At 44.2% G+C, this 27,736-nt stretch overlaps 1 protein-coding gene across 1 annotated transcript in view; it reads left to right on the top strand.

Annotated features, from left to right (window-relative positions):
- LOC143950714 (gamma-aminobutyric acid receptor subunit beta-4-like) overlaps positions 1 to 27,736 on the top strand; it is a 408,464-nt gene that overhangs the window by 204,608 nt on the left and 176,120 nt on the right. The window lies entirely within an intron of this gene.

The raw sequence follows: 27,736 nt of genomic DNA, 5'->3' as shown, positions 1-27,736 counted from the left end.
TTTAACAAAGTCTTTTTTGTCTTTCTCGTTTAATTTGAAGAGCTACAACCTGCACTTCACTTTCCATATGCAGTGCTGTTTTCTATAGTGTATAAGGCTACTTTCACATACATTTACTATTTTTATCGCTATCCTTATTAATCTCTTAGATTCTTTAAGATCCACTATTCATTATTTCTAGCGCTGGCTTCTTTCTCCATTCTTTAACTTCCTATAACAATCCTCCCATGAAACTGTTAACCAGACCATGTCTTTACACTTTCTTTTAATTCTCCTTAAATTCTTATTGCTGAGTCAGAAACTGTAGCAGCAGGCATCTGCCGCACTGGAGCCTGTTGACCCCTCCCTTTCAGAAAATCATAAGCACATCTGCAATTTGCTAGCTGTCCCGTGCACACCGATAGGGAGAGATTAACCCATTTGCTAACTCATCACTTACTTCTCTCTAACATTTTATTGTTCACAAACACCCTTATTCTTTGCAAATACGTTCCATACATCCACATACTTTTCGGGCACCACACAGTCAATCAAGATCCACATATCTGTATATGTGACTTGTTGAGTCCTTTCCATCTTGGCTTTGTTAAACATTATTGCAGCTGTATTCAAATTAACAACCTCATCTGAATCTTTTTTTTTCTTTCCACTCAATAAATGTAAAATCACAAAATTGTTATTTTAATCTAAACTAATTCCATTTTTACCAATTTCCCCATTACCCGGATTTCATTTCCAACCAAAGGTTGTCTAAATATATCAATATATCTATATTTATTAATAAAATTGTTAAACTCATATTAGAAATTAATACTCATATGATAATTTCAATATCACACACTAATATATATGCACAGATAAATGTCCTTAAAGGGGGACATATTACTTCGTTTTACTCAATTTCTCTCTTTTTTTTTTTTTTAAATGCACTGTTTCCACTATCAAAAGATATTCAATTAGTGTAAGACATGGTTAAATGTAACCTTGATTTTACCATGTTTGGAAAACAGATTCAAAAATAATTGTGATCACATTGTTTATCATTAGATTCGTTAACCCGGCACATTTTGTTATAAATGTTTTGTCTAAAAAACTGAAATTGGCATGGTGTCCTCCCAGCTTATCACCAATCTCTCATGTCAGCCACATTCTTTCAGGAGAGCACAAAGGAGGGGTCACATCTGCGTGCATGACACAAGCGAGCGAACTAAAGATTCCAGCATTCACAAACATACTCAAATATATCTCTAAAATTGCTTACATTATTCCCATTTGTACACAACACATGCATATCATTCTCTCACTTTCTTTTGTTAACCCAAAAGTATTCATTACCGGTAAAATATTTTTTCCAAGCAAATTTCCCACTTTCTTTATGTTTTATGTTTTTCCTGTTACTCTTTTCAGAAATGACAATAGTTTAGAGCTCCGGGACTGAGAGCTCTACTGTTTACTTCTTACGGCTGTGTACCAGCAGCCCAGTACATATATTGAGATATCTCACTTCGTTCTACTCTCAGAAGGACGTCTCCTTTCTGAGTGGTAATAGGCTAGTCTCTCTCAACTCCCTATTCCAGAGAACATACAGCAGGTCATTCACCCATTTGTGGCTATCCGCTGAAGGCAAACCTATCCGCCTTAGGACCACAAATGTTTCTCAAAAAATCACACAAAAAATTCAACATTCACCACCTTCTATTCACTCATAGAAATTGTGGCACCTGCATTTTACACATCCCTTAATAACACAACTATATACATTGTCATTTCTGAGAGTAAAAAGGAGGACAAGTATTTTTGCATGCTTCAGCTATAATTGGTACCATTATTTTTCTCAGTAATCATACATAGACAGAATGCATTGAAATCAAAAAGGAACGTGTTACCTTCTGTATTCCACAAGCCCCACCCGGCTCCTCAAAACCGCACAGAAAGATAGTACTTTATAATAATGAGAAATAAAATTTTTCTCACCTGAGGCCTCTTTGTTGTCCCTCCTGTTGCGGGTTGAGAGCCGGAGGTGGGGATGCAGATAAGAAGAACGTCAGGGTCACCAAATGTTATGTACAGCCTTGAAATAAGGGACATCTACGAAGTTGCATTCGTCTCAATGTATATTTACTCAGAAAATCAATCTCCGTACAGAGGATCACGTCACTTCCTTTCCAAAGGGAAAGTGATGAAAGTGATGAAATTACTCAAATTGTAACAGCGTTTTTATAAGAAAATGATAACATTACAGTCTATGTGTGGGAAAGAGTGAAAATAGAAAATACACAATACATTCCAGGATAATCTATTTCATATTTCACATGGTCATTTTCGCCATAACACAATAACAACTTTAAAGGTCATTCTGACTTTTTGGTAAGTTATGTTATCAACAGGGTCTTTCCATAAAAACATTTGAACATAATTTCTGGGAATAATATGCTTTATCATTTTACTGGCAGTAATCTCATGTGAAGCAAATAATAAGTAATAACAATAACAATAACAAGTGAATAACAAGATATGTGTTGCAATATTGAGAATACCCAAGAAGAATTAAAAAACATTATATAAAGAAATACATTCTTATATTGAAGGGGAACTCTGGGTTATATACAGATATGTGTTACATATGTCTTCATATCTTGACAGTGCCCTATTATTGGTGTCAGTGGGAGCAATAGTGCCCCATCATTGATATCAGTGGGAGGAATCGTGCCCCATCATTAGTATCAGGGGGAGCAATAGTGCCCCATCATTGGTGTCAGTGGGAGGAATAGTGCCCCATCATCGGTATCTGTGGGAGGAATAGTGCCCTATCATTGGTGTCAGTGGGAGGAATAGTGCCCCATCATTGATATCAGTGGAGGAGTAGTGTCCCATCATTTGTATTCATGGAAGGAATAGTGCCCCATCATTGGTATCAGTTGGGGAAATAGTGCCCCATCATTGGTATCAGTGGGAGGAATAGTGGCCCATCATTGGTGTCAGTGGGAGGAATAATGCCCCATCATTGGTGTCAGTGGGAGGAATAGTGCCCTATCATTGGTGTCAGTGGGAGGAATAATGCCCCATCATTGGTGTCAGTGGGAGGAATAGTGCCCCACCATTGGTATCAGTAGGAGGAATAGTGCTCTATCATTGGTGTCAGTGGGAGGAATAGTGCCCCATCATTGACATCAGTGGGAGGAGTAGTGTCCCATCATTGGTATTCATGGAAGGAATAGTGCCCCATCATTGGTATCAGTTGGTGGAATAGTGCCCCATCAATGGTATCAGTGGGAGGAATAGTGCCCCATCAATGGTATCAGTGGGAGGAATAGTGGCCCATCATTGGTGTCAGTGGGAGGAATAATACCCCATCATTGGTGTGCATTTGCATTTAGCCTCCACTCCACATATTTTGTTTGCAATAAATAACAAACCTTCACACAAATGTCACAGAGATTTTAAAAAAAAGTTAAGAATTAAGATCACCGAGTGCATCCTATTTTTTTTTTTTTTTTTTTTACTTTATTTGACATATTTCAATATAGCAGACCAAGTTATAACAGACCAAGTTACAGCATCAGTATATATTTTACAATTTTGTTTCCTTATAACGCTAGTACGTCCTTTCCTCATTCCTCCTATTTATTTCGATTGATCCGTGCAAAACATCTTTTTATATTTTTCTTTTTTCTTTCTTACTTGCCACTATCATATATACTTCCTAACCATCCTTTAGACCAGGGGTGTCCAAACTTTTTTCAACGAGGGCCAGATTTGATGAACATGCACGAGGGCCAACCATTGAACCATTAAAATTCTGTCTGCGTGTTCGTTCAAGCACTAATACACTGCCCAGCAGGAATTCTCTTGCCTCTGCTCTTTAGGGGTACCATTAATTCTTAATGGTACTCCACACATTGGAAAACATGGGGTGCTTTTGGTGCAGTTCAATAAAAAAAAAAAAAAGATTGGGGACTTCTTTCCCTGCATTTTTGTGGGTAGGGAAGCCCATTGAAATGAATGGGCTTCCCTACACGCAGCACGCAGTCACACAGATGTGAACCAAGGGCTTGTTCACATGTTAGGTTGGAGGGGCAGTAAAACTACATGGTTAAGCTGTTTTTACCACCCCCAACTTCTCCACCTTTAGCTGCAGAGGGAACAGCTGGGAGTGTACACATGATATGGCTGCAGCTGGAGGTATACCCAGGGTGAATGGGCCTGCACTGCAACTACCCCGCAACTGTGTGGATTGCACAGTTGCGGTATAGCAATGCTGCATTTACGGGCTTAAAACAGGTGATGAGGAGGCAACATAATGCCTCTTTACCACCTTTCAAATGCCTCTGAAAAGCGATCTGTGCATGGATTGCTTTGCAGAGGAGCAGCAGTCCTGGCTGCTATCACACACAATCCTACAAAAGCAGTTCTGATGGTACAGGAATGGGGGGGGGGGGGTCTGGAATAAAAGTAACATACACACATGCAGACAAATGCATGCACACACATACACACACATGCATAGACACACATACATACAGACACACAGACATACAGACACACAGACACACAGACATACAGACACACAGACATACAGACACACAGACATACATACACACAGACAGACATACATACAGACAGACACACATACCTGCAGACACATGCCCACACACATGAATGAAGCACTTTTAAAATGAATTCAGCTTGTAGCATAGTATAGTACCTTTCCAGGTTCCTCATTCAGCCGGGTACTGCACTGTAGGGGGAAGCAGAGAACACAGCACACTCCTCTGCATTTTACTTTCACTTTTGGGGCTGAGGAGCTTCTCCCAGTGCCGATGTACAGCTCGGCAGGGGATCGCTCATCTGATAGCTGGCGGGGTGTTCAAAACCGGACCGCGGGGCGCGATTGGCCCACGGGCCGGACTTTGGACATGCCTGCTTTAGACACAAGTATTTACAAACATATACACACAGACATACACACAAAAAACAAAACAAAAAAAACACGCATACACCAGGCGACAAATCCATAGCGTAGTTTCCATAGTGAGTTAAATACCACAAGCGGACAAAGGAGAAGATTGTTTCTACCCACATCTTTTATCGTTACAACAATTTTTTATTTTGTTTTTTTTCCTGCCCTCTGGTATAACCCTCTACCCCGTTTTCCTTTAAATACCGTGTTTACTGTCCCACTCAACAGAAAAAAAATGATACTAACCACTCAATACAGACTCCCCCAGTACTAGTGAGAGTGGAGCTAACTGTGGATACGATATCCATCGTTTCCATATTTTAATCCAGTTATTGGATTTCCCCCTATTGCAATCAATTTGTTGTTCTTTCAAAATGTTTTCATTTACCTGAAGATGCCAGTCCTCAAGTAAAGGTGCATTCGGAGATATCCACTTTAGAGCAATTGACTTACATGCAATAAACAATAGTCTAGTAACTAATATCATCACCTCCCTGGGAAAGAAGCCTTCCTCGTCAAAATATCCCAGTAGACATGTCATAGGGGTTTTGTCGATATGTGTATTACATGTAGCATTGATTGCATTAACCACCTCCTCTGCAATATCTAGCCATTTTTGGACAATTCCACATCATGTGTATTAAATCAGCTGGAGACTTTTGACATCTAGGACACTCCGAAGAATCGCGTCTGCCCCACTTAAATTATTTAACTGGTGTTCTGTATACCCTATATATTATAAATAGTTGCGTCAGGCATTGAGCCGGTGATAATGATACTAGGGGTACCCTTCTCAAGATAATTTGCCAATTTTCATCTGAGATGTCCCCTATGTCTCTCTGCCAGCCTGTTCTACCAGGGATAACATTGTTATCCTGATATAGTCTCATCAGTTGACCATATAAAGAAGAGATCAAGCCCTTTTTTTCCTCCCCCTTGCTAATGATGTTATAAGTAGGGTAGGTTTTATCACTATCTTTTCCATTCTAAACGGAGTTTGAATCACATGCCGTAATTGTAAATATTTATAAAAGCGACTAGAAGACAGTTGAAAGGATTCTTGCAAGTCCTGAAAGGAGCGCAGAACATTATGTGTAAACATCTGTTCTATATATTGGAGCCCCTTAGAGTGCCAGCTTTCAAATCCCTCCAATTTGTATAATTCTTTGTATTGCTTATTCCCCCAAAGCGGGGAGTATTTCAAAACTCCTTCAAATTTCATTATACTCCTCATTTCCTTCCAGACTCTATTCATAAGTGTCATTGTTAGACCCCTACAGGTGTTACCCAGGGCTCCGGATTTCCAACTGAGCCACAAGATCATATCGAAAACTATTATTTAGCAATAAAACCTGTATAGGGTCTTCCCAATTCCTTTCTTCCCAGCCTGCAAAATGCTGAAGCTGGGAGGCTATGAAATAGAGTCTTGACTGTGGTACCGCTAATCCACCCCAATCCCTTGCCCTCTGAAGAATTGATAACTTAATTCTCTGGGTTTTTCCTTTCCATAATAGTCTACAAAATATTGATTCTGTTTTTTGAAGTTATCCATATCGGTGAATTATGGATTATATATAACAATTGAGGGGTCCAGATCATTTTTATGAGATTTGCACGGCCTACCACCGATAATGGCAATTTAGTCCACGCCATGCTCTTAAGTTGGAATTTGTTAAGAATAGGGGACAAGTTATCCATTAAATAATTTTCTATTCTAGAATGTATCTGTTAGGACCTGGACTTGAACCTGGGACCTCTGGTGTGTCTGGCAGTGACTCTGCTTACTGAGCCACCTGGAATGCTGGACAGCTCCTTGGACAATTCCTTTAGTGATCTTGTCTTGAATCTTGTTTGCCTTGAACCTTGAACCCTTTGCTCCTCCCATGAACTTCCTATATAAGCCATGTCTCTGCACTTCCTCCTTGCCAGAATATTGTGCCATCTCCAGCCTGTATCTCGCTCCCGTCTTCTCTGCTGCCGCTTATATTTACTGCTGCTTGTTATCGACCCTTGGCTTGTTCCACGACTACGCTTCTGCCTAATCCCAATCTGCAACAACTCGTTACCGACCTTTTTGGCTTGCTTACTGACCACGCTCTAGTTTGATCCTTACCTGTTCATCCGCTACTGAACCCCGGCTTGCTCACCTCCTGGTGGGGCTATCCTGAGGACCGCGACCTGGCACTAACACGCAGCCAAGCCCATCTCCACCTTTGGGAGCTCTGGTGAATACCGGTTAGTGCTTAGACCCCGCACCTCAGGTGAACCCGTGCCATCAGCCAGGGTGATCTGTGTGAATATCTGCTCTGCTGCTATAGCTACTGGTCTCTGAGCCTGACTCCAGATCGTGACAGTATCATTATTCCCAAGTATTTAAATGATGACACTATTTTAACTTGGGGGGCCTCTCTTAACCTGGGCAGACTAGGATTGTCTAAGGGAAGTAGTACAGATTTATCCCAATTAATAATGTATCGAGAAAACGATCCAAATTTTTTTATTAGTGACATTAGTGATGGACAAACTTCCGCCGGGACGTTTCGCGAACGCGAAACGCGAACGCGGCCGAAAGTTTGCGAACCGCAAAGTTCGCGGGGGGGCCCCATTGACTTCAATGGCAGGCAAACTTTACAAACCTACAGGTCATATTTCCAGCCACAAAATAATTACTAGCTGTGCACACATAGTCCCACCACATGGCCACTGACATAACACATGTATGAAGTGAATCTGGGATCGACAACTACAAGCATTCTTTTTTTATATGTGAAATTCTGACAATTCAGGACTCAGGAGTGCATGAAGGCAATGGAGGAGAGGGAAGGTCAGGGTAGGCTAAGAAGAGGGTGCAGGAGATGATCACCAGCACCGTGATATAGAGCACTGACACCAGCACTGTGATAGAGTGATCTGACACCAGCACCGTGATAGAGAGCACTGACATCAGCACAGTGATAGAGAGCACTGACATCAGCACCGTGACATAAAGCACTGACACCAGCACCGTGATATAGAGCACTGACACCTGCGCCGTGATAGAGTGCACTGACATCAGCACCGTGATAGAGAGCACTGACACCAGCACCGTGATAGAGAGCACTGACATCAGCACCGTGACATAAAGCACTGACACCAGCACCGTGATATAGAGCACTGACAGCTGCACCGTGATAGAGTGATCTGACACACCAGCACCGTGATAGAGAGCACTGACATCAGCACCGTGATAGAGTGCACTGACACCAGCACCGTGATAGAGAGCACTGACATCAGCACCGTGACCATAAAGCACTGACACCAGCACCGTGATATAGAGCACTGACACCTGCACCGTGATAGAGGGATCTGACACCAGCACCGTGATATAGAGCACTGACATCAGCACCGTGACATAAAGCACGGACACCAGCACCGTGATATAGAGCACCGACACCTGCACCGTGATAGAGTGCACTGACACCAGCCCCATGATAGAGAGAACTGACACCAGCACCGTGATAGAGAGCACTGACATCAGCACCGTGACATAAAGTACTGACACCAGCACCGTTATATAGAGCACTGACACCTGCATCGTGATAGAGTGATGTGACACCAGCACCGTGATAGAGAGCACTGACATCAGCACCGTGACATAAAGCACTGACACCAGCACCGTGATATAGAGAACTGACACCAGCACCGTGATATAGAGCACTGACACCTGCACCATGATAGAGTGATCTGACATCAGCACCGTAATAGAGAGCACTGACATCAGCACCGTGACATAAAGCACTGACACCAGCACCGTGATATAGAGCACTGACACCTGCAGCGTGATAGAGTGATCTGACACCAGCACCGTGATAGAGAGCACTGACACCAGCACCGTGATAGAGTGCACTGACACCAGCACCGAGATAGAGAGCACTAACAGCAGCACTGATACCAGCAACTTGCTGCTGGGCCCCAAAAATATGACACCGCTCAACCTCTTCAAACAGGAGGGTACGGGCATATAGTGCGGTGTGCTTTTTTTGTACAAGGAAGTGAGCCAAATGTAGAAAGAAGTTCTGTGTGCTCGATTAAAAAAAAATCATTTATAGACATATACATGGTCTACTGGTCACATGTGTTGAATTCCTCCGAGATCCATGCCTCATTCATTTTTATAAATGTGAGGTAGTTAACACTGTCGTGAGCTAGGCGAGTACGCTTATCGGTCACGATCCCCCCTGCTGTGCTGAACGTCCTTTTGGACAGGACACTGGACGAGGGGCAAGCCAACAGTTCGATTGCAAATTGGGCAAGCTCTGGCCAGAGGTCAAGCCTGCCCACCCAGTAGTCCAGGGGTTCATCACTCCTCAGAGCGTCCACATCGGCCATTAACCCGATGTAGTCGGACACCTGTTGGTCTAGGCGTTCCCTGATGCTGGATCCGAATGACACCTGTCGATGGGTCGGCTGAAAGAATGACCTCATATCAGAAGTCACCAACACATCTTCAAACCGGCCTCTTCTTGCAGGCGCTGTTGGATTGGTACCCACAACTCCTTCTCTGGGAGTGGGAATTGCTCCTCTGCCAACGCACGCAAAAGCAGAATGCAGCATTTCGCGAAGCAAGGCCTGGAAGTGCTCCATTCTGACAGCCCTCTGTGACGGTGGTAACATTTCCGCCATTTTGTGTTTGTACCGGGGGTCTAAGTACGTTGCCACCCAGTACTGGTCCTTGACCCTTATGCTTTTTATAAGGGGGTCCCTGTTAATACACTGGAGCATGAAGGCCCCCATTTGCACTAAACTGGAAGCGGTGTGGTGGCCTGGCTCCTGCTCATCATCCAGGATAATGTCGTCCTCTTCATTCTCTTCTCCCCATCCACGCACAACAACAGGGATCCCAGAAAGGTTTAAAGCATGCTCTTCTTGCTCCTCCTCATCCGCCCCGGCACCATCCTCCTCTGACTCCCCTGTTGTTCACTTGTCTCAGATAGAGTAGGCCCCCCTGGGAATTCATCCAGCATTGCGACTTCCTCATCTTCGCGCTCCTGCTCCTCCACAGCTTGATCAATGACACAACGCAATGCACACTCCATAAAGAAGGCATAAGGTACCATGTCACTGATGGCGCCATGGCTGTGACTGACCAGTTTGGTGATCTCCTCAAATGGCCGCAGAAGTCTGCATGCGTCGCGCATGAGCAGCCACTGGCGCGGTGAAAAAAAACCCAGCTCCCTAGAACCTGTTCTGCCGCAGAGTTCATACAGTTAGACGTTAACTGCACGTTTCTGCTGGAGCAGCCTATCAAGCATATAGAAGGTTGAGTTCCATCGCGTCGGGCAATCGCAAATAAGACGTCTGACCGGCAGATTGTGTCGCCGCTGAATGTCAGCAAGGTGAGCCATGCCCGTGTAAGATCTTCTGAAATGGGGCGAGATTTTCCTTGCCTGCCGCAAGATGTCCTGGACCCCAGGGTATTTGACAACGAATTGCTGCACGACCAAGTTTAAGACGTGTGCCATGCATGGCACGTGCGTAATTTGGCCCTGTTTCAATGCGCTAAGCAGATTGGCACCATTGTCACACACCCCTTTACCAACTGTCAAATTGAGCGGTGTCAGCCACTGATCTGCCTGTGAACGCAAAGCTGAAAGGAGTGCCGTGCCAGTGTGGCTCTTGGCTTCCAGGCACAACAGACGCAGCACAGCATGGCAACGTCTCCCCTGGCATGTCAAATAGGTTCTGGGGAACTTGGGCGGCGCAGCGGAAGAGACGGTAGCAGCGGAAAAGGAGGAGTCAGCCGAGGAGGAGGATGGAGTAGGAGGAGGAGGAGAAGAAGAGCCAGGCCTGCATGCAATCTGTGGCAGTAAAACCAAATCTACACGGGTGCCACGGGTTACATGCTTGACGGCCGTCAGAAGGTTCACCCAGTGGGCAGTAAAAGTGATATATCTTCCCTGTGGTCAGATGTATCTTGGCACCAACACTGTGTGCCAGAGATACATTCACTTGCCGCTGAACATGGCCATATAGCTCTGGGATGCCCCTCTGTGAGAAATACTTCCTTCCTGGGACCTTCCATTGTGGTGTTTCAATGGCCACAAATTTTTGAAAGGCCTCCGAGTCCACCAGTTTATATGGCAGTAGTTGGCGGGCTATCAGTTCTGACAAGCCAGCCGTCAACCGTTGAGCAAGAGGGTTATCCGGCGTCATCATTTTTTTACGCTCCAACATTTGGCCCACGGAAGCCTGCCTTTTTGCAGAAAAACGTGAGCTTGGCGTGATGGAAGGTGGAGTGGAGGACAATTGTGAGGAGAGAGGAGTAGAAGTAGAAGACGATGCTGGACGGTGAGAGCCTGGAGTGTGGCTTTGTGTGTTCCGTTGCTCCCACTGGGCTCGGTGATGGCAGCTCATGGGCCTTCTTAAGGCGGTTGTCCCTAGGTGAGTGTTGGGCTTACCGCGACTAATGCGTTGACTGCAAAGATTGCAGATGGCAACACTATTGTCAGCAGCGGACACGTTAAAAAAAGCCCACACAAAGCCATGTGCCGGCGTCCTGGGGGCGCCAGATGTGACCGCACATGGTCGATGCCTCGCTCCTGATACATTAGCAGTCTGCTTTGTCCTTCCTGTGCAATGTAAGTTCTTCCTGCTTCTCCTCCCCATCTGCTGGTCCATATCTCCCTCTGAACTCCCCTCCTCTTCCTCTCTTGTGGGCACCCATGTGACATCACTAGACACGTCATCATTGTGATGACTAGAAATCCCACCGCTATAATTAGAGATCTCGGAGTAGGCAGCAACACCGGGGACCAACCTCCTCCTTGGGCTGATCTGGGTACTGTCGTCGGACTGCTGAGTGGCGGTTGTTGCTACCTTCTCTTCCTGATCCAATGCCAAGAGTGGCTGCACATCAGAAATGTCTTGATATGGATCGGAAAATAATTCCTGTGACTCAAGCGGAAGGTATGTGGTGGTGGTGTTGTTGGTGGTAGTGTCTTTGGGGGTGCACATAGCAGAGAGTGAAGAAGAGGGTGCAGATCGAGAGGATGAGGAGGGTGGAGAAGAGTAAGGCTGAGTGAGCCACTCAACCAAGTCTGGTGCTTCCTTTGATGTAATCGCACGCACCTTCTGCAATTTCCCACTTTGTCTCAAGCCTGTTGCTCCTTCCCTACCCCTACCACCCCTGCGGAAGGGCCTGCCTCTTCCTCTGCCTGTCATTTTTTAAATGACCCTGTGACAAAAGTCTCTAGAGAAGTGCAGTATGTATGTGGAAGAAGGTATATAACACCCCGCTTCAATCTGTTTTTTTTTTGGGGGCCACTGGTCTATCACACCAGTTACAATACTTTTTTTTTGGATTGCGTTTGTCACTCTTTGTAGTATCGCTGCAGAACCGCTCAGCAGTCACAATGCTGCACAGTGGAAACGCACTATACTATGCTTTTTATATGTGCAAGTATTTTATACGTGTATTACACAACTATATACTGCACACCAAATAGTACACCTATACCAGTCCTTAAGGACCTTTGTGGAACTAGTAGCTAGGGTTTAGCAGACTGTACCTCACTCAACCCTATATACTGTACTACGCTATACCATACCAGTCCTTATAAGGACCTTTGTGGAACTAGTAGCTAGTGATTAGCAGACTGTACCTCAGTCCCTGCACTGATAAAGGACTGCTGCAGAATAGGGCAGCAGTCAGCAGTAGTTCACCTCAACCCTATATATTGTCGACCTATACCAGTCCTTAAGGACCTTTGTGGAACGAGTAGCTAGGGATTAGCAGACTGTACCTCACTAAACCCTATATACTGTACTACGCTATACCATACCAGTCCTGAAAAGGACCTTTGTGGAACTAGTAGCTAGTGATTAGCAGACTGTACCTCAGTCCCTACACTGATAAAGGACTGCTGCAGAATAGGGCAGCAGTCAGCAGTAGTGCACCTCAACCCTATATATTGTGAACCTATACCAGTCCTTAAGGACCTTTGTGGAACTAGTAGCTAGGGATTAGCAGACTGTACCTCACTTATCCCTATATACTGTACTACGCTATACCATACCATACCAGTCCTTAAGGACCTTTGTGGAACTAGTAGCTAGGGTTTAGCAGACTGTACCTCACTCAACCCTATATACTGTACTACGCTATACCATACCAGTCCTTATAAGGACCTTTGTGGAACTAGTAGCTAGTGATTAGCAGACTGTACCTCAGTCCCTACACTGATAAAGGACTGCTGCAGAATAGGGCAGCAGTCAGCAGTAGTTCACCTCAACCCTATATATTGTCGACCTATACCAGTCCTTAAGGACCTTTGTGGAACGAGTAGCTAGGGATTAGCAGACTGTACCTCACTCAACCCTATATACTGTACTACGCTATACCATACCAGTCCTGAAAAGGACCTTTGTGGAACTAGTAGCTAGTGATTAGCAGACTGTACCTCAGTCCCTACACTGATAAAGGACTGCTGCAGAATAGGGCAGCAGTCAGCAGTAGTGCACCTCAACCCTATATATTGTGAACCTATACCAGTCCTTAAGGACCTTTGTGGAACTAGTAGCTAGGGATTAGCAGACTGTACCTCACTTATCCCTATATACTGTACTACGCTATACCATACCATACCAGTCCTTATAAGGACCTTTGTGGAACTAGTAGCTAGTGATTAGCAGACTGTACCTCACTCAACCCTATATACTGTTCTACTCTATACCATACCAGTCCTTAAAAGGACCTTTGTGGAACTAGTAGCTAGTGATTAGCAGACTGTACCTCAGTCCCTATACTGATAAAGGACTGTTGCAGAATAGGGCAGCAGTCAAGTATAATATTCTTTCTATATTTGGAAGAAAGAATATTATACGTGTACAACCCTATATACTGTCCTACTCCTATACCATACCAGTCCTGAAAAGGACCTTTGTGGACCTAATAGTAACAGCTAATGATTAAACTGACTGTCCCTCCCTGCTACACACAGCGTCCTGTCCCTCTCTACACTGACAAAAGACAGGCTGCTGCAACAATCACTTGCACAGCAGTGCACTCAACCCTATATCCTGTACTACACCTACACCATACCAGTCCTTAAAAGGACTTTTGTGGACCTAATAGCTAGTGATTTGTGTCACTGTAGTCTCTCCCTGCTCCACACAGCAACCTCTCCCTATAGTGACAGAAGAAAGAATGTAAAATGGCCTATTTATAAGTTAGGGGGAATGTCCAATTGTCCATGTGCTGAAATGTCTCAATTGGCTGTCCTGTACCCCATGATGGATGTGTCATCATGGGTCAAAGTTCTTTCACACTGTAAACACATAAGTCCGCCGGGCGAACAGCGGCAATAGTCCGCCGATCGGGCGAATCGCGAACAGGCAAAATTCGCCGCGAACCGACCGCCGGGCGAACAGTTCGGCCATCCCTAAGTGACATTAAGGAGCTTAAAGAACCTTCTGTATCCCCAAGAAACAGTAATGCATCATCAGCATACAAGGAGACTTTTTCAATCCTCGTTCCTCTAATAAATCCGCAAATAGATTCCGCCTGTTGAACGGCCTCGGCCAGTGGTTCAAGGGCCAATGCGAATAGTAAAGGAGACAGGGGACACCCCTGTCTTGTTCATCTGTATAGTGGGAAAAATTTTGAAACCGTGCCATTTATTTGCATACATGGCCTCGGAGTGGCATACAGCATCCTGATCCACCTTATAAACTTGTCCCCCAGGCCAAACAAACCCAACACCTCCCACAGATATGTCCACTCGACACTGTCGAAAGCTTTCGCAGCGCCGAGTGACAAAATCGCTCTTGTCCCAGTGTTATCAGTTGGTATTTGCATATTCAAATAAAGCCTCCTTATATTAATAGCTGTAGACCTTGTTGGGATAAAGCCACATTGGTCACGATGAATCAATCCCTGCATATGTCTACTAATGCCTCGTACACACGATCAAACAATCCGGTGGAAAAGTCCAGTGGACTCAAGTCCACTGGACAATCCGCCCGTGTGTGGGCTCCGGCTGGCTTTTTTTACCCAAAAGTCCGGCGGACTTAGAAAGTAGTTTTGCAACAAAATTTGTCCGCTGGACTCGCAGTCCGGTGGAAATTACGGCCGTGTGTGTGCTAGCCCGCCGTAATTTTTGAAATTAACAGACTTTCCCGTGCACGGAGAAAAGTCCCTTCATTTTGAGCACGGCTCCAGGTAGCCGGGACTAGTGAAGGAAGCGTCGCTGGCCCCGTCACCTGGTATGGACTTAAAGGGGAAGCCCTCAACATGGGGGGGTGCTTTGGGGAAGGGGGGCCGCGCAGTCCCCCCACCCCAAAGCACCTTGTCCCCATGTTGATGAGGACAAGGGCCTCTTCCGGATCCTCTGGGACTGTGACATCATAATGGGCGGAGACATCACCTGGCGATGTCCCTATATAAGTCGCCGCACGCCACATCCCTGTCATTGTGGCCAGAGACAGAGACGAGTCAACAGCACAAGAAGAGAAGAAGAGAAGAACAGAAGAACAGAAGGCGGCGAAGACAGCGGCAACAGCGGCGATAGAAGACCGGGCCACCTCTTGTAAAAGAGCTAGAAGAAGGCGCGGAGGCCTGGCAAGAAGAACTGAAGAGGGGGACAAGACCCACGAAGAGGGGGACAAGACCCCTGAAGTCGGAAGAAGACCCCCGGACGGCGGCGAAGAAGAAAGCCGGGCTCCTCCGCTAGTAAAAGAGCTAGCAAAAGAGCAGAAGATAGCAGAGGAGTCCGGCGAGAAGCCCCCCCAAGACGGAAGAAGACCCCCAGAGTGTGCAATAAACTATTTTTAACCCTTGTGTGTTGTGTTTTATTTACATTTTTTCACAGGGGAATTGGTAGGGGTACATTGTACCCCATGCTCATTCACATAGGGTGGGGGGCCGGTATCCGGCGGCCCCCTTATTAAAGGGGGCTCCCGGATTCCGGTAAGCAGGGTTGTCGGGAAGAGGCCCATGACCTCATCAACATGGGGACAAGGTGCTTTGGGATGGGGGGCCGTGTGGCCCCACCCCCTTTCCTGACCGGCCGGGTAGCGTGCTTGGATAAGGGTCTGATATGAACCTGGGGGGGCCACGTTGTTTTTTCCACGTAGGGCTTCCCCTTTAAGTCCATACCAGGTGATGGGGCAAGCGACGCTTCGTTTGCTAGTCCCAGCCACCTGGAGCCGCGCTCAAAATTAACGGACTTTCCTCCGTGTGTGTGGGCAAGTCCGTTCATTTCAAAAGTACGGCGAATAGTCTGGTGGACCTAGTGCGCCGGAAAAGTCCCGTGTGTGGGCAGGTCCGCTCATTCGGACAGTCCGACGGACTTTACGGCGGTTTGTCTGCCAGACTAAGTCCGCTGGATAGTCTGATCGTGTGTACGCGGCATTTGTCTTTTAGCCAGGACCCTGGCTAGAATCTTAGCGTCCGAGTTTAACAATGATATCGGGCGGTAAGATTCCGGAGCCAAAGGGTCCTTTCCAGGCTTTGGTAATACAATAATACAAGCATCCCTCATAGATTCTGGAAGCCTGAATGATTCCAAAGCCTGGTTAAGGACCTTCAATAATTCTGGAAGCAGAACCTCACCATATTGTTTATATACTTCTGAAGGTAACACGTCAATACCCGGGGGTTTTATCATTTGGAATTTATTCCACTGCCTTAATCAACTCCTCCAATGTCAGAGGAGCTCCCAGTTCTTGTTTATCATTTTCAGAAAGAGAAGGGAGTTTTAAACATTCTAAAAATTCTCTAATGCCGCGTACACACGACCGGACTTTTCAACATCAAAGGTCGGACGGAACGATTTCAGCAGACTATTCGATCGTGTGTGGGCTGCAGCAGACTTTTGATTTGCAAAAGTCTGACAGACTTTAGAAATGGAACATGTTTCAAATTTTTCCGCCGGAACTCCGCCGGACCCAGTTCCTACCGAGAAATCCGCTCATGTGTATGCTAGTCCGACTGACAAAAACCGACGTGAGGGCAACTATTGGCTACTGGCTTTGAACTTCCTTATTCTAGTCAGGTCGTACATCATCACGTTCGAATCCGTCGGACTTTGGTGTGATTGTGTGTGGCCAAGTCCGTTCATTCGGAAAGTCCATCAGAACTCTGTCAGAACTCCGTCAGAACTCCGTCGAAAGTCTGTCGGACCTTGTCCCTCGAAAAGTCCGGTCGTGTGTACGCGCCATAAATCTTGTCTCGGAACAGTTAACTTTGTTTTGATATACATTACTATAAAAATGAACAAAGGATTGCATTATTTCCTTCTGGTCATAAGTAATATCTCCCTCCACTGTACGAATAGCGGAAATAATAATCTTCTTGGGATTTTGCTATTACTGATAGCATTCTGCCTGATTTTTTTCCTTCTTCAAAACTGCGACATCTAGACAAAAATTCAGACCGCGCAGCCTTTTTCATAGAAGTCTGTTTATATAGTAATTGTGCATCCTTCCACACCCTACGATTAGAGATAGTAGGACTCTGAATATACTGAACTTCTTTCTGCTGCACCTCTACTGCTAACAGTGATTCCCGTTCTCTACTTGATTTTTTGTAGACCCTTATGGCCTTATCCAATAATCCTCTCAAAAATGCCTTCATGGTGTCCCATACCTGAGGTGATGCTGAGTTATTATTAATTTGAAAAAATTCGACTAAGGCCAAACTCATTGCATCCCCCTGATGAGGAACTTTAAACCAGAAAGCAGGAACTCTCCAGTTAGACCTAATTTTAGGCTTTATTTTATCTAGTGTTACTACTAACGGTGAATGATCTGATAAATCTCTTGTTAAGTAATGAACATCAGAAACCCAAACAATAGCTGAATCTGTCCCCAAGAACATATCTAACCTTGATAGGGTCTGATAAGTACCAGAGCAACAAGAATATTTTTTAGAAGATGAATTCCTAAGCCACCATATGTCATACAGTCCAAGCTCCTGAATATAATTGTAGAATGTAGTATTCACATTAGGGCCTGCTGGATATCTATCCATGCTGGGATTGCATACATTATTGAAGTCCCCCACAATAAACATGGGGGTCCCTGGATTATCAGCCAATATCAACCCTATCTGTCGCATTACTTCACTGTTATATGGAGGAGGGATATAAATAGACCCCAAAATACATTGCTTAGAAAATAGTGTACATACCAGCAAGACAAACCTACCCTGTGAGTCTATCCTTGCTTGCCTGCAGGAAAACTGAACCTTTGAGGAAATTAATATACTTGTTCCACTTGCGTAAGCTGAATATACTGAATGGTATTGAGTGGTGTACTTTTTATTCTGTAATAAGCTAACAGTATCTTTAGTTAAGTGTGTTTCCTGCAAGCAAACAATCAACGGGTCATGCTGGACCAGTTTATTTAACATAGCACGCTTTTTAATAGGGTTCTTAATCCCTCTAATATTCCATGACCATATTCTGATCTTATTAGCCATTATTAATTATATATACACATGACCTAGTGCCCATATTGTCCACAAAATACGGTAAATCATACAACAGTAAGTCATTATACTGCCTTCCTCCATTTGAAGAGTTACAGACCTGACCTGTCCAACATTCAGTTGATATCTTAAGCATGTCATACTGTAACAGACAAACAAAATAGTACAACAACATCAAGCAGTAACATATAGGTTGTTGCCCATACACACACAACACAAAAAAAAAAAAAAGAATATACAAATAAATAAATAACAAAAAAAAAACAACCCAAACATTGTTTCCCACAGGAAGGTGTATAAAGGGGTGAAGAAAAAAAATCCATCCAGGCTTGAGCCCTGATGAGGAGGAGTTCTTGTACTATTGCTAGTACAAAAGAAAAAGCAGGGGCTCCCGCCTATATAAAAAAAATATAAACGGGGAGGGATAGGGGACAAAAAATTTTTTTTTTTAAATGTAGGAGGGGACAAGGAAAGGACAAGGAGGGGAAGGGGGCAGGGATGGGGACAAGGACAAGAAAGAGTAAAGGGTAGAAAAATTTTTTTTTCTCCCCTCCCCCTTATAGTACAGAGAAAAGCTCTTTTCCTAATCCCAATCACATTTCATCACCTTCTATTGCATTTTTAACACGTTTGATTTTTAGTTGTTCATCATATTTTTAATCACTATCCTTTCAATTTATTCATAAAAAGTTCAGTTTCCTTGCACAGCATCAGTGCTGCCAACAAGCGATTAAATATATTGCTCATTTTTGTCAAGCCAAGATGCCGCTGCCTTAGAATTATCAAAAAAAAAGTTTCTCCTCTAGCTATAATCCTTAATTTGGCAGGATAAAACATAGCATATTGAACTTGGATATCACGAAGTCGCCTTTTAAAGAGGAAGTAAACCCTTCCAAACAACTTGGACCTATAGGTAAGCCTAGATTAAGGCTTACCTGTAGGTCCAAGCAATATCTCCTAAACCTATATGGTTTAGGAGATATTTGCCCGAAAATGGGCACCGCTGTCTACGGCGCATGCGCACTAAATGCGGCAAATCCAAGAATGGATTTGCCAAATTTGTCGACTCCCGTGCGCATGCGCGGGAGTGACGTCATCGCGGCTTCGCCGTATGACAGCGGCGGAGCTGCGAGGAGCGACTCCCGTGCGCATGCGCGGGAGTGACGTCATCGCGGTTGCGCCGCTGTGATTCGTCGGAGCTGCGAGACGCCACAAGCAACATGGATGCGGCGGACTACAGGGGACAGCGGCGACTTCGCTGGCTCCTGTGTCAGGTAAGTGACACATAATGAGCTACTATGCGATGCATAGTAGTCCATTATGCTTTACCTTTGCAGGGAAAAAAAGAGGAAGTAAACCCATCAGGGTTTACTTCCTCTTTAACATCTTTAAATTGAGCTCTTTGGTTTTATGCATCCTATTATACCGGGTCTGGGTGTACTGTGCAAAACTTCCCAGGTCAGGAAGACTGACTTAATGCAAGCAATGTAGTCTTCGCTCGAGAGGGGGGTGTTATATAAAGTGTATCTTAACCCGATGAACTTCGCTTATTTATGTCTATTTCGTTTGTTAGATATTGAAAGTGTTTTATTATATCTGTTTGATAAGTGCAAAAAAAACAAGATTAAAATCCTGTTGATTTGTAAAAAACACGATGTCTCTGCTGTCCTTTTCACTCTGCTCAGTTTATCTCTGCCAGTTACAAACCCTCTGATTGGATGAGGTGGACAAGCAGGGTGGAGAGATCACGCTCTCTTTCCACCGCGTCCAGTCAGGGGACGCTTTGCATTCTTTGAGAAAATGCAAAGTTTTCTCAGAATGGCGCCCATGCCAAGCGGGCGGCCTCCTTTTTGCAATAAGCAGCAGGGCAGCGGGACCCGAAACGCAGCAGAATCACTGTAGTAGTAGCAGCAGAAACTACTATAGTGATTATCAGCTTCTAGGGCAGTGGTTCTCAACCTTTCTAGTGCCGTGACCCCTTGATAAAATTTCCAACAGTAAAATGATTTTCTTAGAGTGGGTTGTCAGCACCCAAGGCAAAACAAGTCATTTGCATTAATATGTTGTATTGCCCCCTTTAGCATTGCTGCAGTATTTTGTGATAGTAGGAGGTCCTTCATTTTTTCATGTGGTGAAGCTGCCCATTATCCTTGGCATAAAGTCTCCAGGTTCTGTAAATTCTTTGGTTGTCCAGCATGAACCACATGTTTGTGATCTGCCCAATAGTGGCTCAATGATGTAGCGGTCAGAAGATTGTAATGGCCATGCCAGAACCTTCACTAGCTACTAAAGGGTCAACCTTCGCTCCCCGCATGCATCAATGCCCTTTAGCCGCCTATGACCCGTTCTCCAGTTTTCCTTCCATGGACCACTATTTTGGTCGGTCCTGATCACTGCAGACCGGAAACATCCCTCTAGAGCTGTCATTTTGGAGCTGCTCTGACCCAGTCATCAGACCAATTACAATTTGGCCCTGGTCAAATTGAAAAAACAACCCCACACCATAATCCTCGTGTTTCTGTCTTTACTCGCTTTTAAGGCTTCGTGTACACGGGACGTTGTTCAACCTCTCCTGAGCGATTTAACTTGACAGCTAGAGATCGGCATCCAAAAACGGCCATTTGGCTGTGTTTACATGCCTCGTTTGCGTCTAGAAGCGTTTGTAAAAAAAAAAAAAAAAAAACGATTTTTTTTTTTCTTTTTCTTTTTTTTTTTGTTAATCACTTAAGTCCTGGACCAATTTGCAGCCAAAGGACCAGGCCCGTTTTTGCGATTCGGCACTGCGTCGCTTTAACTGACAATTGCACGGTCGTGCGACGTGGCTCCCAAACAAAAAATGGTGTCCTTTTTTTTTCCACAAATAGAGCTTTCTTTTGGTGGTATTTGATCACCTCTGCGGTTTTTATTTTTTGCGCTATAACATTTTTTTTCCTCAGTTTAGGCCGATACGTATTCTTCTACATATTTTTGGTAAAAAAAAAAATCACAATTAGTGATTATTGATTGGTTTACACAAAAGTTATAGCGTTTACAAAATAGGGGATAGTTTTATAGCATTTTTATGAATCGTTTTTTTTACTAGTAATGGCGGCGATCAGCAATTTTTATTCTGACTGCGACATTATGGCGGACACATCAGACATTTGACACATTTTTGGGACCATTGTCATTTATACAGCAATCAGTGCTGTTTAAATGCAGTGATTCCTGTGTAAATGACACTAGCAGTGAAGGAGTTAACCACTAGGGGGCGGGGAGGGGTTAAGTGTGACGTGTGTGGTTTTTTTACTGTTGGGGGCGTGGTTTGGCATGTGACATCACTAATCGTCTTTCCCTATAACGGGGAACAGACGATCGGAGACAGCCACACTAGGAAACACGAGGAGAGGTTGGTTTACACATACCTCTCCTCATTCTTCAGCTCTGTGACCCGATCGCGAGACACCAGCGGCGATAGAGTCCGGGGGTCCCGCGGCCACGCTCAAGGAGCTCAGGTCCGTGACCCACGGCTGGGCACTTAAAGAGCCACATACAGGTACGTGATTGTGCCCCACCGTGCCATTCTGATGACGTAAATGTGCAGGAGGCGGTCCTTAAGCGGTTAAAATGAAAAATGTCTGTAAGCAAAATGCTGCTAAACACGAGTTATCACGTTTAGCAGTGTTTACAAGCTGTTACAAGCATTTGGCATTTCAAATACCTCTGAATCCATCTGAACCCATTTTTTTTGCATTCCAAAAAAATCTTCTAAACTCAACTGCCTAGAAACAACTATATATTACCCCCTGTACATATACTGATAAGATAAAAGAGGAGAGTTCAGGGGCAGCTGAAAAAAATGCCCAACTGCCCCAAAACGTCAGTTTACCAACAGCAGTGTACAGGAAGCTTTACACTTTTTTGGCGAATGGGTAGGGTTATTATACCCCATGCTCATTTACATGGGGGCTGGGCAGGATCTGGGGGCCACCTTGTAAAAGAGGACTTGCTGATTCTGATAAGCCCCCCACCCGCAGACCCTCACAACCATCGTCCATCAACATGAGGACAGGGTGCTTTGGGGTGGGGGGCATCCCCCCATGTTGAGGGCATGTGGCCTGGTATGGTTCAAGTGCCACGGGGACCTCACTCACCCCCATTTCCTGGCCTGTCGGGCTGCATCCTCGGATAGGGGTCTAGCATTAATTTTGGGGGGGGACCCCACTACACTTTTTTATTTTTATTTCAGCATGGGGTTTCCCTTAAAAGCCATACCAGGCCCTTTAACGTGGGGGCATGCTTTTTTAGAATTTTTCATTGCCGGCATTCTTTTGTTTACATTTCAGTTGTCAGTGGGTAAGCCCGTTGACAGTTGATGAGTCATCTGTTTTTAACCACTTGCCGCTCGCCATATAGCAAAATGACGGCGGCAAAGGGGTTTCAATATCCTGACCGGACGTGATATGACGTGATCAGGATATTAAGCCGCTGTGCGTCCCCGGGGCACGCATCACGGCGATCGTTGTTGCGGTGTGTCAGTCTGACACACCGCAACTACGATCTCGGTAAAGAGTCTCTGACGGAGACTCTTTACCATGTTATCAGCCGTGTCCAATCATGGCTGATCACAGTGTAAATAGGAAGAGCCGTTGATTGGCTTTTCCTCACTCTGTCTGTCAGATGCGAGTAGAGGGGAGCCGATCGCCTGCTCATCTGTCAGGGGGGTCTGTGCTGATTGAATATCAGCACAGCCCCCCCGAGGATGCCCACACTGGACCACCAGGGACACCACCAGACCAACAGGGATGCCCAGCACCAGGAATGCCCCCCTAGACCACCAGGGATGCCAATAAGTGCCCACAATGGATGCCAATCAATGCCCACAATGAATGCCAATCAGTGCCCACAATGAGCATCACTGATTGGCATGCATTATTGTTTGGCACTGACTGGCATCCATCCGTACATTACTGTACACTACAATGCTGCCTATCAGTGCCCATCCGTGCCGCCTATCAGTGCCTATCCATGCCCATCCATGCCACCTATCAGTGCCTATTTGTGCCACCTATCAGTGCCTGTGTCACATATCAGTGCCACCTATCAGTGCCTATCTGTGTCGCATATCAGTGCCACCTATCAGTGCCACTTCATTGGTGCCACATCATCGGTGTCCATCAGTGCTGCCTTATCAGTGCACGTCACTGCATCCCTGTCAGTGCCCATCAGTGAAGGAGAAAACTTACTTATTTACAAAGTTTTGTAACTGAAGCAAAAAAAAAAAACATGTTTTTTTTCAAGATTTTCTGTCTTTTTTTATTTGTTTAGCAGAAAATAAAAATCCCAGAGGCAATTAAACACCACCAAAAGAAAGCTCTATTTGTGGGAACAAAATGATAAAAATTTAGTTTGAGTACAGTTTAGTATGACCGCGCAATTGTCATTCAAAGCGCGACAGTGCCGAAGGCTCAAAATTCGTCTGGGCGGGAAGGTGTATAAGTGCCCAGTATTGAAGTGGTTAAGGATGCGGTGGCCGGCTTCCCAGCCCGCTTCTTAACAACCAGCTATTCTTCACACAGAATTCAAATCGGTCGATCATTTTTCAACCGTTCCGAATTCGAAAAGTTTTGATAATGTGGAATTTGTTAGAAAAATAATAAACAAAACTAAACGAATTCCAAAAGGAATCAATGAAACTAAATTAGTAATATAATGCATCTATCCAAAACTAAACAAATTTTCCATCCGCGCATGTCTATTGGCTAGACTCTGCTCAATACTCTGCCTGGACCTTTGAATTCTCTCTCCCTAAGCTCTAGAAACTCTCAGCCTGTGAAGCTCTGAACAGACAAGAGCAATTAATTGCTGCTGCTGTGATTACAGCAGAAGTCACCAACTAAATTTGCTTACTTGCCTAAGAGAGCGTGACAATTGCAACGGGATAATTCATGTGGCTCACATTACCTGTCAGTGGTCATAATGATATGACTGATGGTTGTATATTTTGCAGTAAAAAGTAGTGTTGCAATTGGTTCTCGTTGTTCAAAGAGTTACGAGTATCGCCTCTGATATGAATATGTAAATACTAAGTACCATCATCCACAAATCTTAAATATCGAGGAATTTGGTATGGGGGTATTGGGGCAGCCTTTAAAGCTAGCCTCCTGGGACCAACCCAAACCAAAAAATGTTGTTTGGACTATAGAGGTACTTTCCTTTCAAAAAAGAGAAAAATAAAAATTGTTAAAATTTACTAATGTTTAATAAATGCATAAAAAAAGACAAACAATACACAGAACATCATTGTTAAAATCATGGTACACCCCAGAGTATTTATCATTTACAGATACTCAAAGAAGAGTTCAGTTCTAGTGGCGTACAGGGTCTCCTCTACTAGTTTCGCGGAACACCCGCTTCTTCAGGAGGATATCTATATAAATTGTAATAAACAATATACAGACCATTAGCAATCAGCCAAATAATATATAGAAAAAATCGGAACATCATTTTAATAATAGATATACATCATCACATAAGGGAAATAAGGAGATCAACTCACCCAAAATTCAAAAAACAGAACTTTAAGAAATAACAGGAAAACAGACCCCTATGTTCCCCCTACGGCGGACATGGGGGATTGGTTAGGTAGCTCTAGTTAAAAAAATAAAAAATAAAAATACTTGGTTAATGCCAATTGAAGAGAAAAAAACAAGGGGGGGGGGGGAAGGGGGGGTGATATTTTTCTCTCTTTTGCCATTATTCCAATCAAGACTTACCAAGCAGAATTATATATATATATATATATATATATATATATATATATATATATATATATATATATATGTACCCGGTCGCAATATAAGTAACTCCAAAGGTTTCAATCAAACAAGCTTGGGGTTGCAGATAGATAAATAAACCAACCGATCAATAGAAAGGCAAATCGCGATTCCATCTATAGGCAAACAAATCAATACCGGTAAAAAAAGTATAAAAAAGAAGTGAATAGACAAGCCTGAGGCTGGGTCTCCCAGGAGACATTTACCTGATGGATGCCAATTGTAACCTCCAGTCAAAGGAGCCGTCCTTTCTAACCTGCCCAACACAGCGGTCTGATGGCCGCTATATGGGCTCCCCGACGTGCATCATGCCAGGCGCCCGCCGGCGGGAAGTCGGCGGCGTCTGACTTCATGCAGTCAGCGCCTCCACACTGCGCAGGTGCAGTGTAACATACACTACAGCGGAAGTGCGCAGGGGAGAATAAGGAAGAGACACCGGTAAACCGGATGTCTCTATTCTACCCCTGCAAGCCATGGGAGAGAACAATCCCATCCCAGGCCAGGAGGGGCACATGTCCGCCGAAGAGGGAAATTAAAGAAGGGGTACCGAAAAAGAGAGAGAAAAAAAAAGACATTTTTGGAAAAGGAGAAAGAAAAGAAAAAAAAATACATTTTTAGAAAAGGAGGAGGGTGAGAAAAAATCCTAAGTAAACATAGAGGAAAATTTCAACATTAGAAGTATAATATTACAATGATATAAACAGCATATCAAAATAATTTAGAAAAAAAATATATATATATATATACACACATCAGGATTATACAATATCCCAAAAATATGCCTGTAGCAACAAAATAAGTGACAAAAAATAAATAAAAAATAAAAACCCAAACCCCATAATTTTCAAATTTAAAGAAAGGGTTTGTAAGAAATTGTCTTGTTGAGACCAGGAGGGTGGGTGGCATTGAGCCATTCAATCCAGAGGGTTTCCCTCTTTAGGATCGCTCGGTCCCAATCGCCACCCCTTAGGCTTGGAGGGATCACTTCCAAAACATAAAATTGGATAACAGAAGTATCAAAACGGTGGTGTAGACCTATATGTCTCCCAATTGTTGTAAGTTTTCCGCTACCCGAGTAATAGAGGTGATCTTCAATTCGTTGTCTAAATTCCCGAATAAATTTTTCAATATAGAATGCATTACATCTACAAATCATTATATATACAATGCCCCTAGTACCACAATCAGAAAAGGTACGTGGTAAAAATAATTCACCATTTGGTAGGGTACATTTTTTTCCCTCCATGACCCAAGGACAACGAGAACAATCATTACATTTGTATGTGCCTAAAGCAGTATGAAATGTCTGGCTACTAGGTGTATAAGGGCTGCGTGTTAAATGATCACGTAATTGGACACAGACGGGTGATACCGTATGCAGCATCCAGGATACGTTGAGCCTGGGGGCCATAGAGATGGGCCCCGCATCTGTAATTCAGAATGGTCATATGCGCACTCCATGATTGGGTAGCACACCTTGCTTCCCCCTTCTTACATTCCCTCCCCCCTTTATACCCCATACTTGATTTACCCCCCTTTCTTCTCTTCACCCCTCTGTTCTTCCTTCTCCATTGCTTCACCTATCCCCCCCCCGTACACTGGAAGTGGTATCAATAGGGATACCTAGTTAGTTAAAAAGAAACTGGGAAGTGAGACCACAAGATGGTGTGAAGTCCCAACTCCACATACTACTGTTTATTCTTCTTGGCGATAATGCTAGCAGGGTATTGATGTTGTATTTCATGTACTGCCTCGCTATCTGTAAACTATGTGGAAAGTTTGTATTCTGTTGGTCTGTGTGGACCCATTTTCTGATATAAAAAAAAAAAAAGGATCACGTAATGAACGTGCTCTACGAAACACTAGCTCTGGAGTAGAGCGTACATGTTTAGTTAAGATATGGTGATCAGTGAGGAGATGCCAATTTTTGCTTAGGATACCAAGAAGAATTTGATGATGAGCAGAGTATGTTGTAATAAATCTAACGGAGTCCTTATCTGTAGTTTTAGGACATTGATGTAATAGTGTACTGCGAGGGCGTGACACAACTTTATTAAACGCTCTCCTCAAACACGTAGGAGAGTATCCGCTCGATAATAGTCGATCCCGCAAGGCATCAGCTTGTATTTTAAAATCTGTATCTAGAGTACAATTTCTGCGTAAACGCAGAAACTGCGCAAAAGGAATACTGCGTATTAAGGGTTCCGGGTGAGCGATAGTAGCATACAAAAGGGTGTTACCCGCAGTGGGTTTACAGAAAAGGTCTGTATAGAGGGTGCCATCGGGTCGTTTAATAATAAGTAAGTCCAGAAAAGAAATCCGTTCATAATCAAAATTAAACGTAAATTTTAAATTAAGATCCTTATTACCCAATTCCTATATAAATTGTAAAAGTCTTTCCTTAGTCCCCGTCCATACCAGGAATAGATCATCCAAATAACGATACCATAAAGGTGCATCCTCCAAGAAGGGGGCAAGTCTATCACTAGAATA

The sequence above is a fragment of the Lithobates pipiens genome, unplaced genomic scaffold (assembly GCF_037356315.1).
Source record: "Lithobates pipiens isolate NorthernLeopardFrog02 unplaced genomic scaffold, aLitPip1_a1.2 Scaffold_1, whole genome shotgun sequence".
In the NCBI taxonomy this organism is placed as follows: domain Eukaryota; kingdom Metazoa; phylum Chordata; class Amphibia; order Anura; family Ranidae; genus Lithobates; species Lithobates pipiens.
Note: the sequence above shows the minus strand (reverse complement) of the source record. Positions and strands in the feature narration are given on the sequence as shown.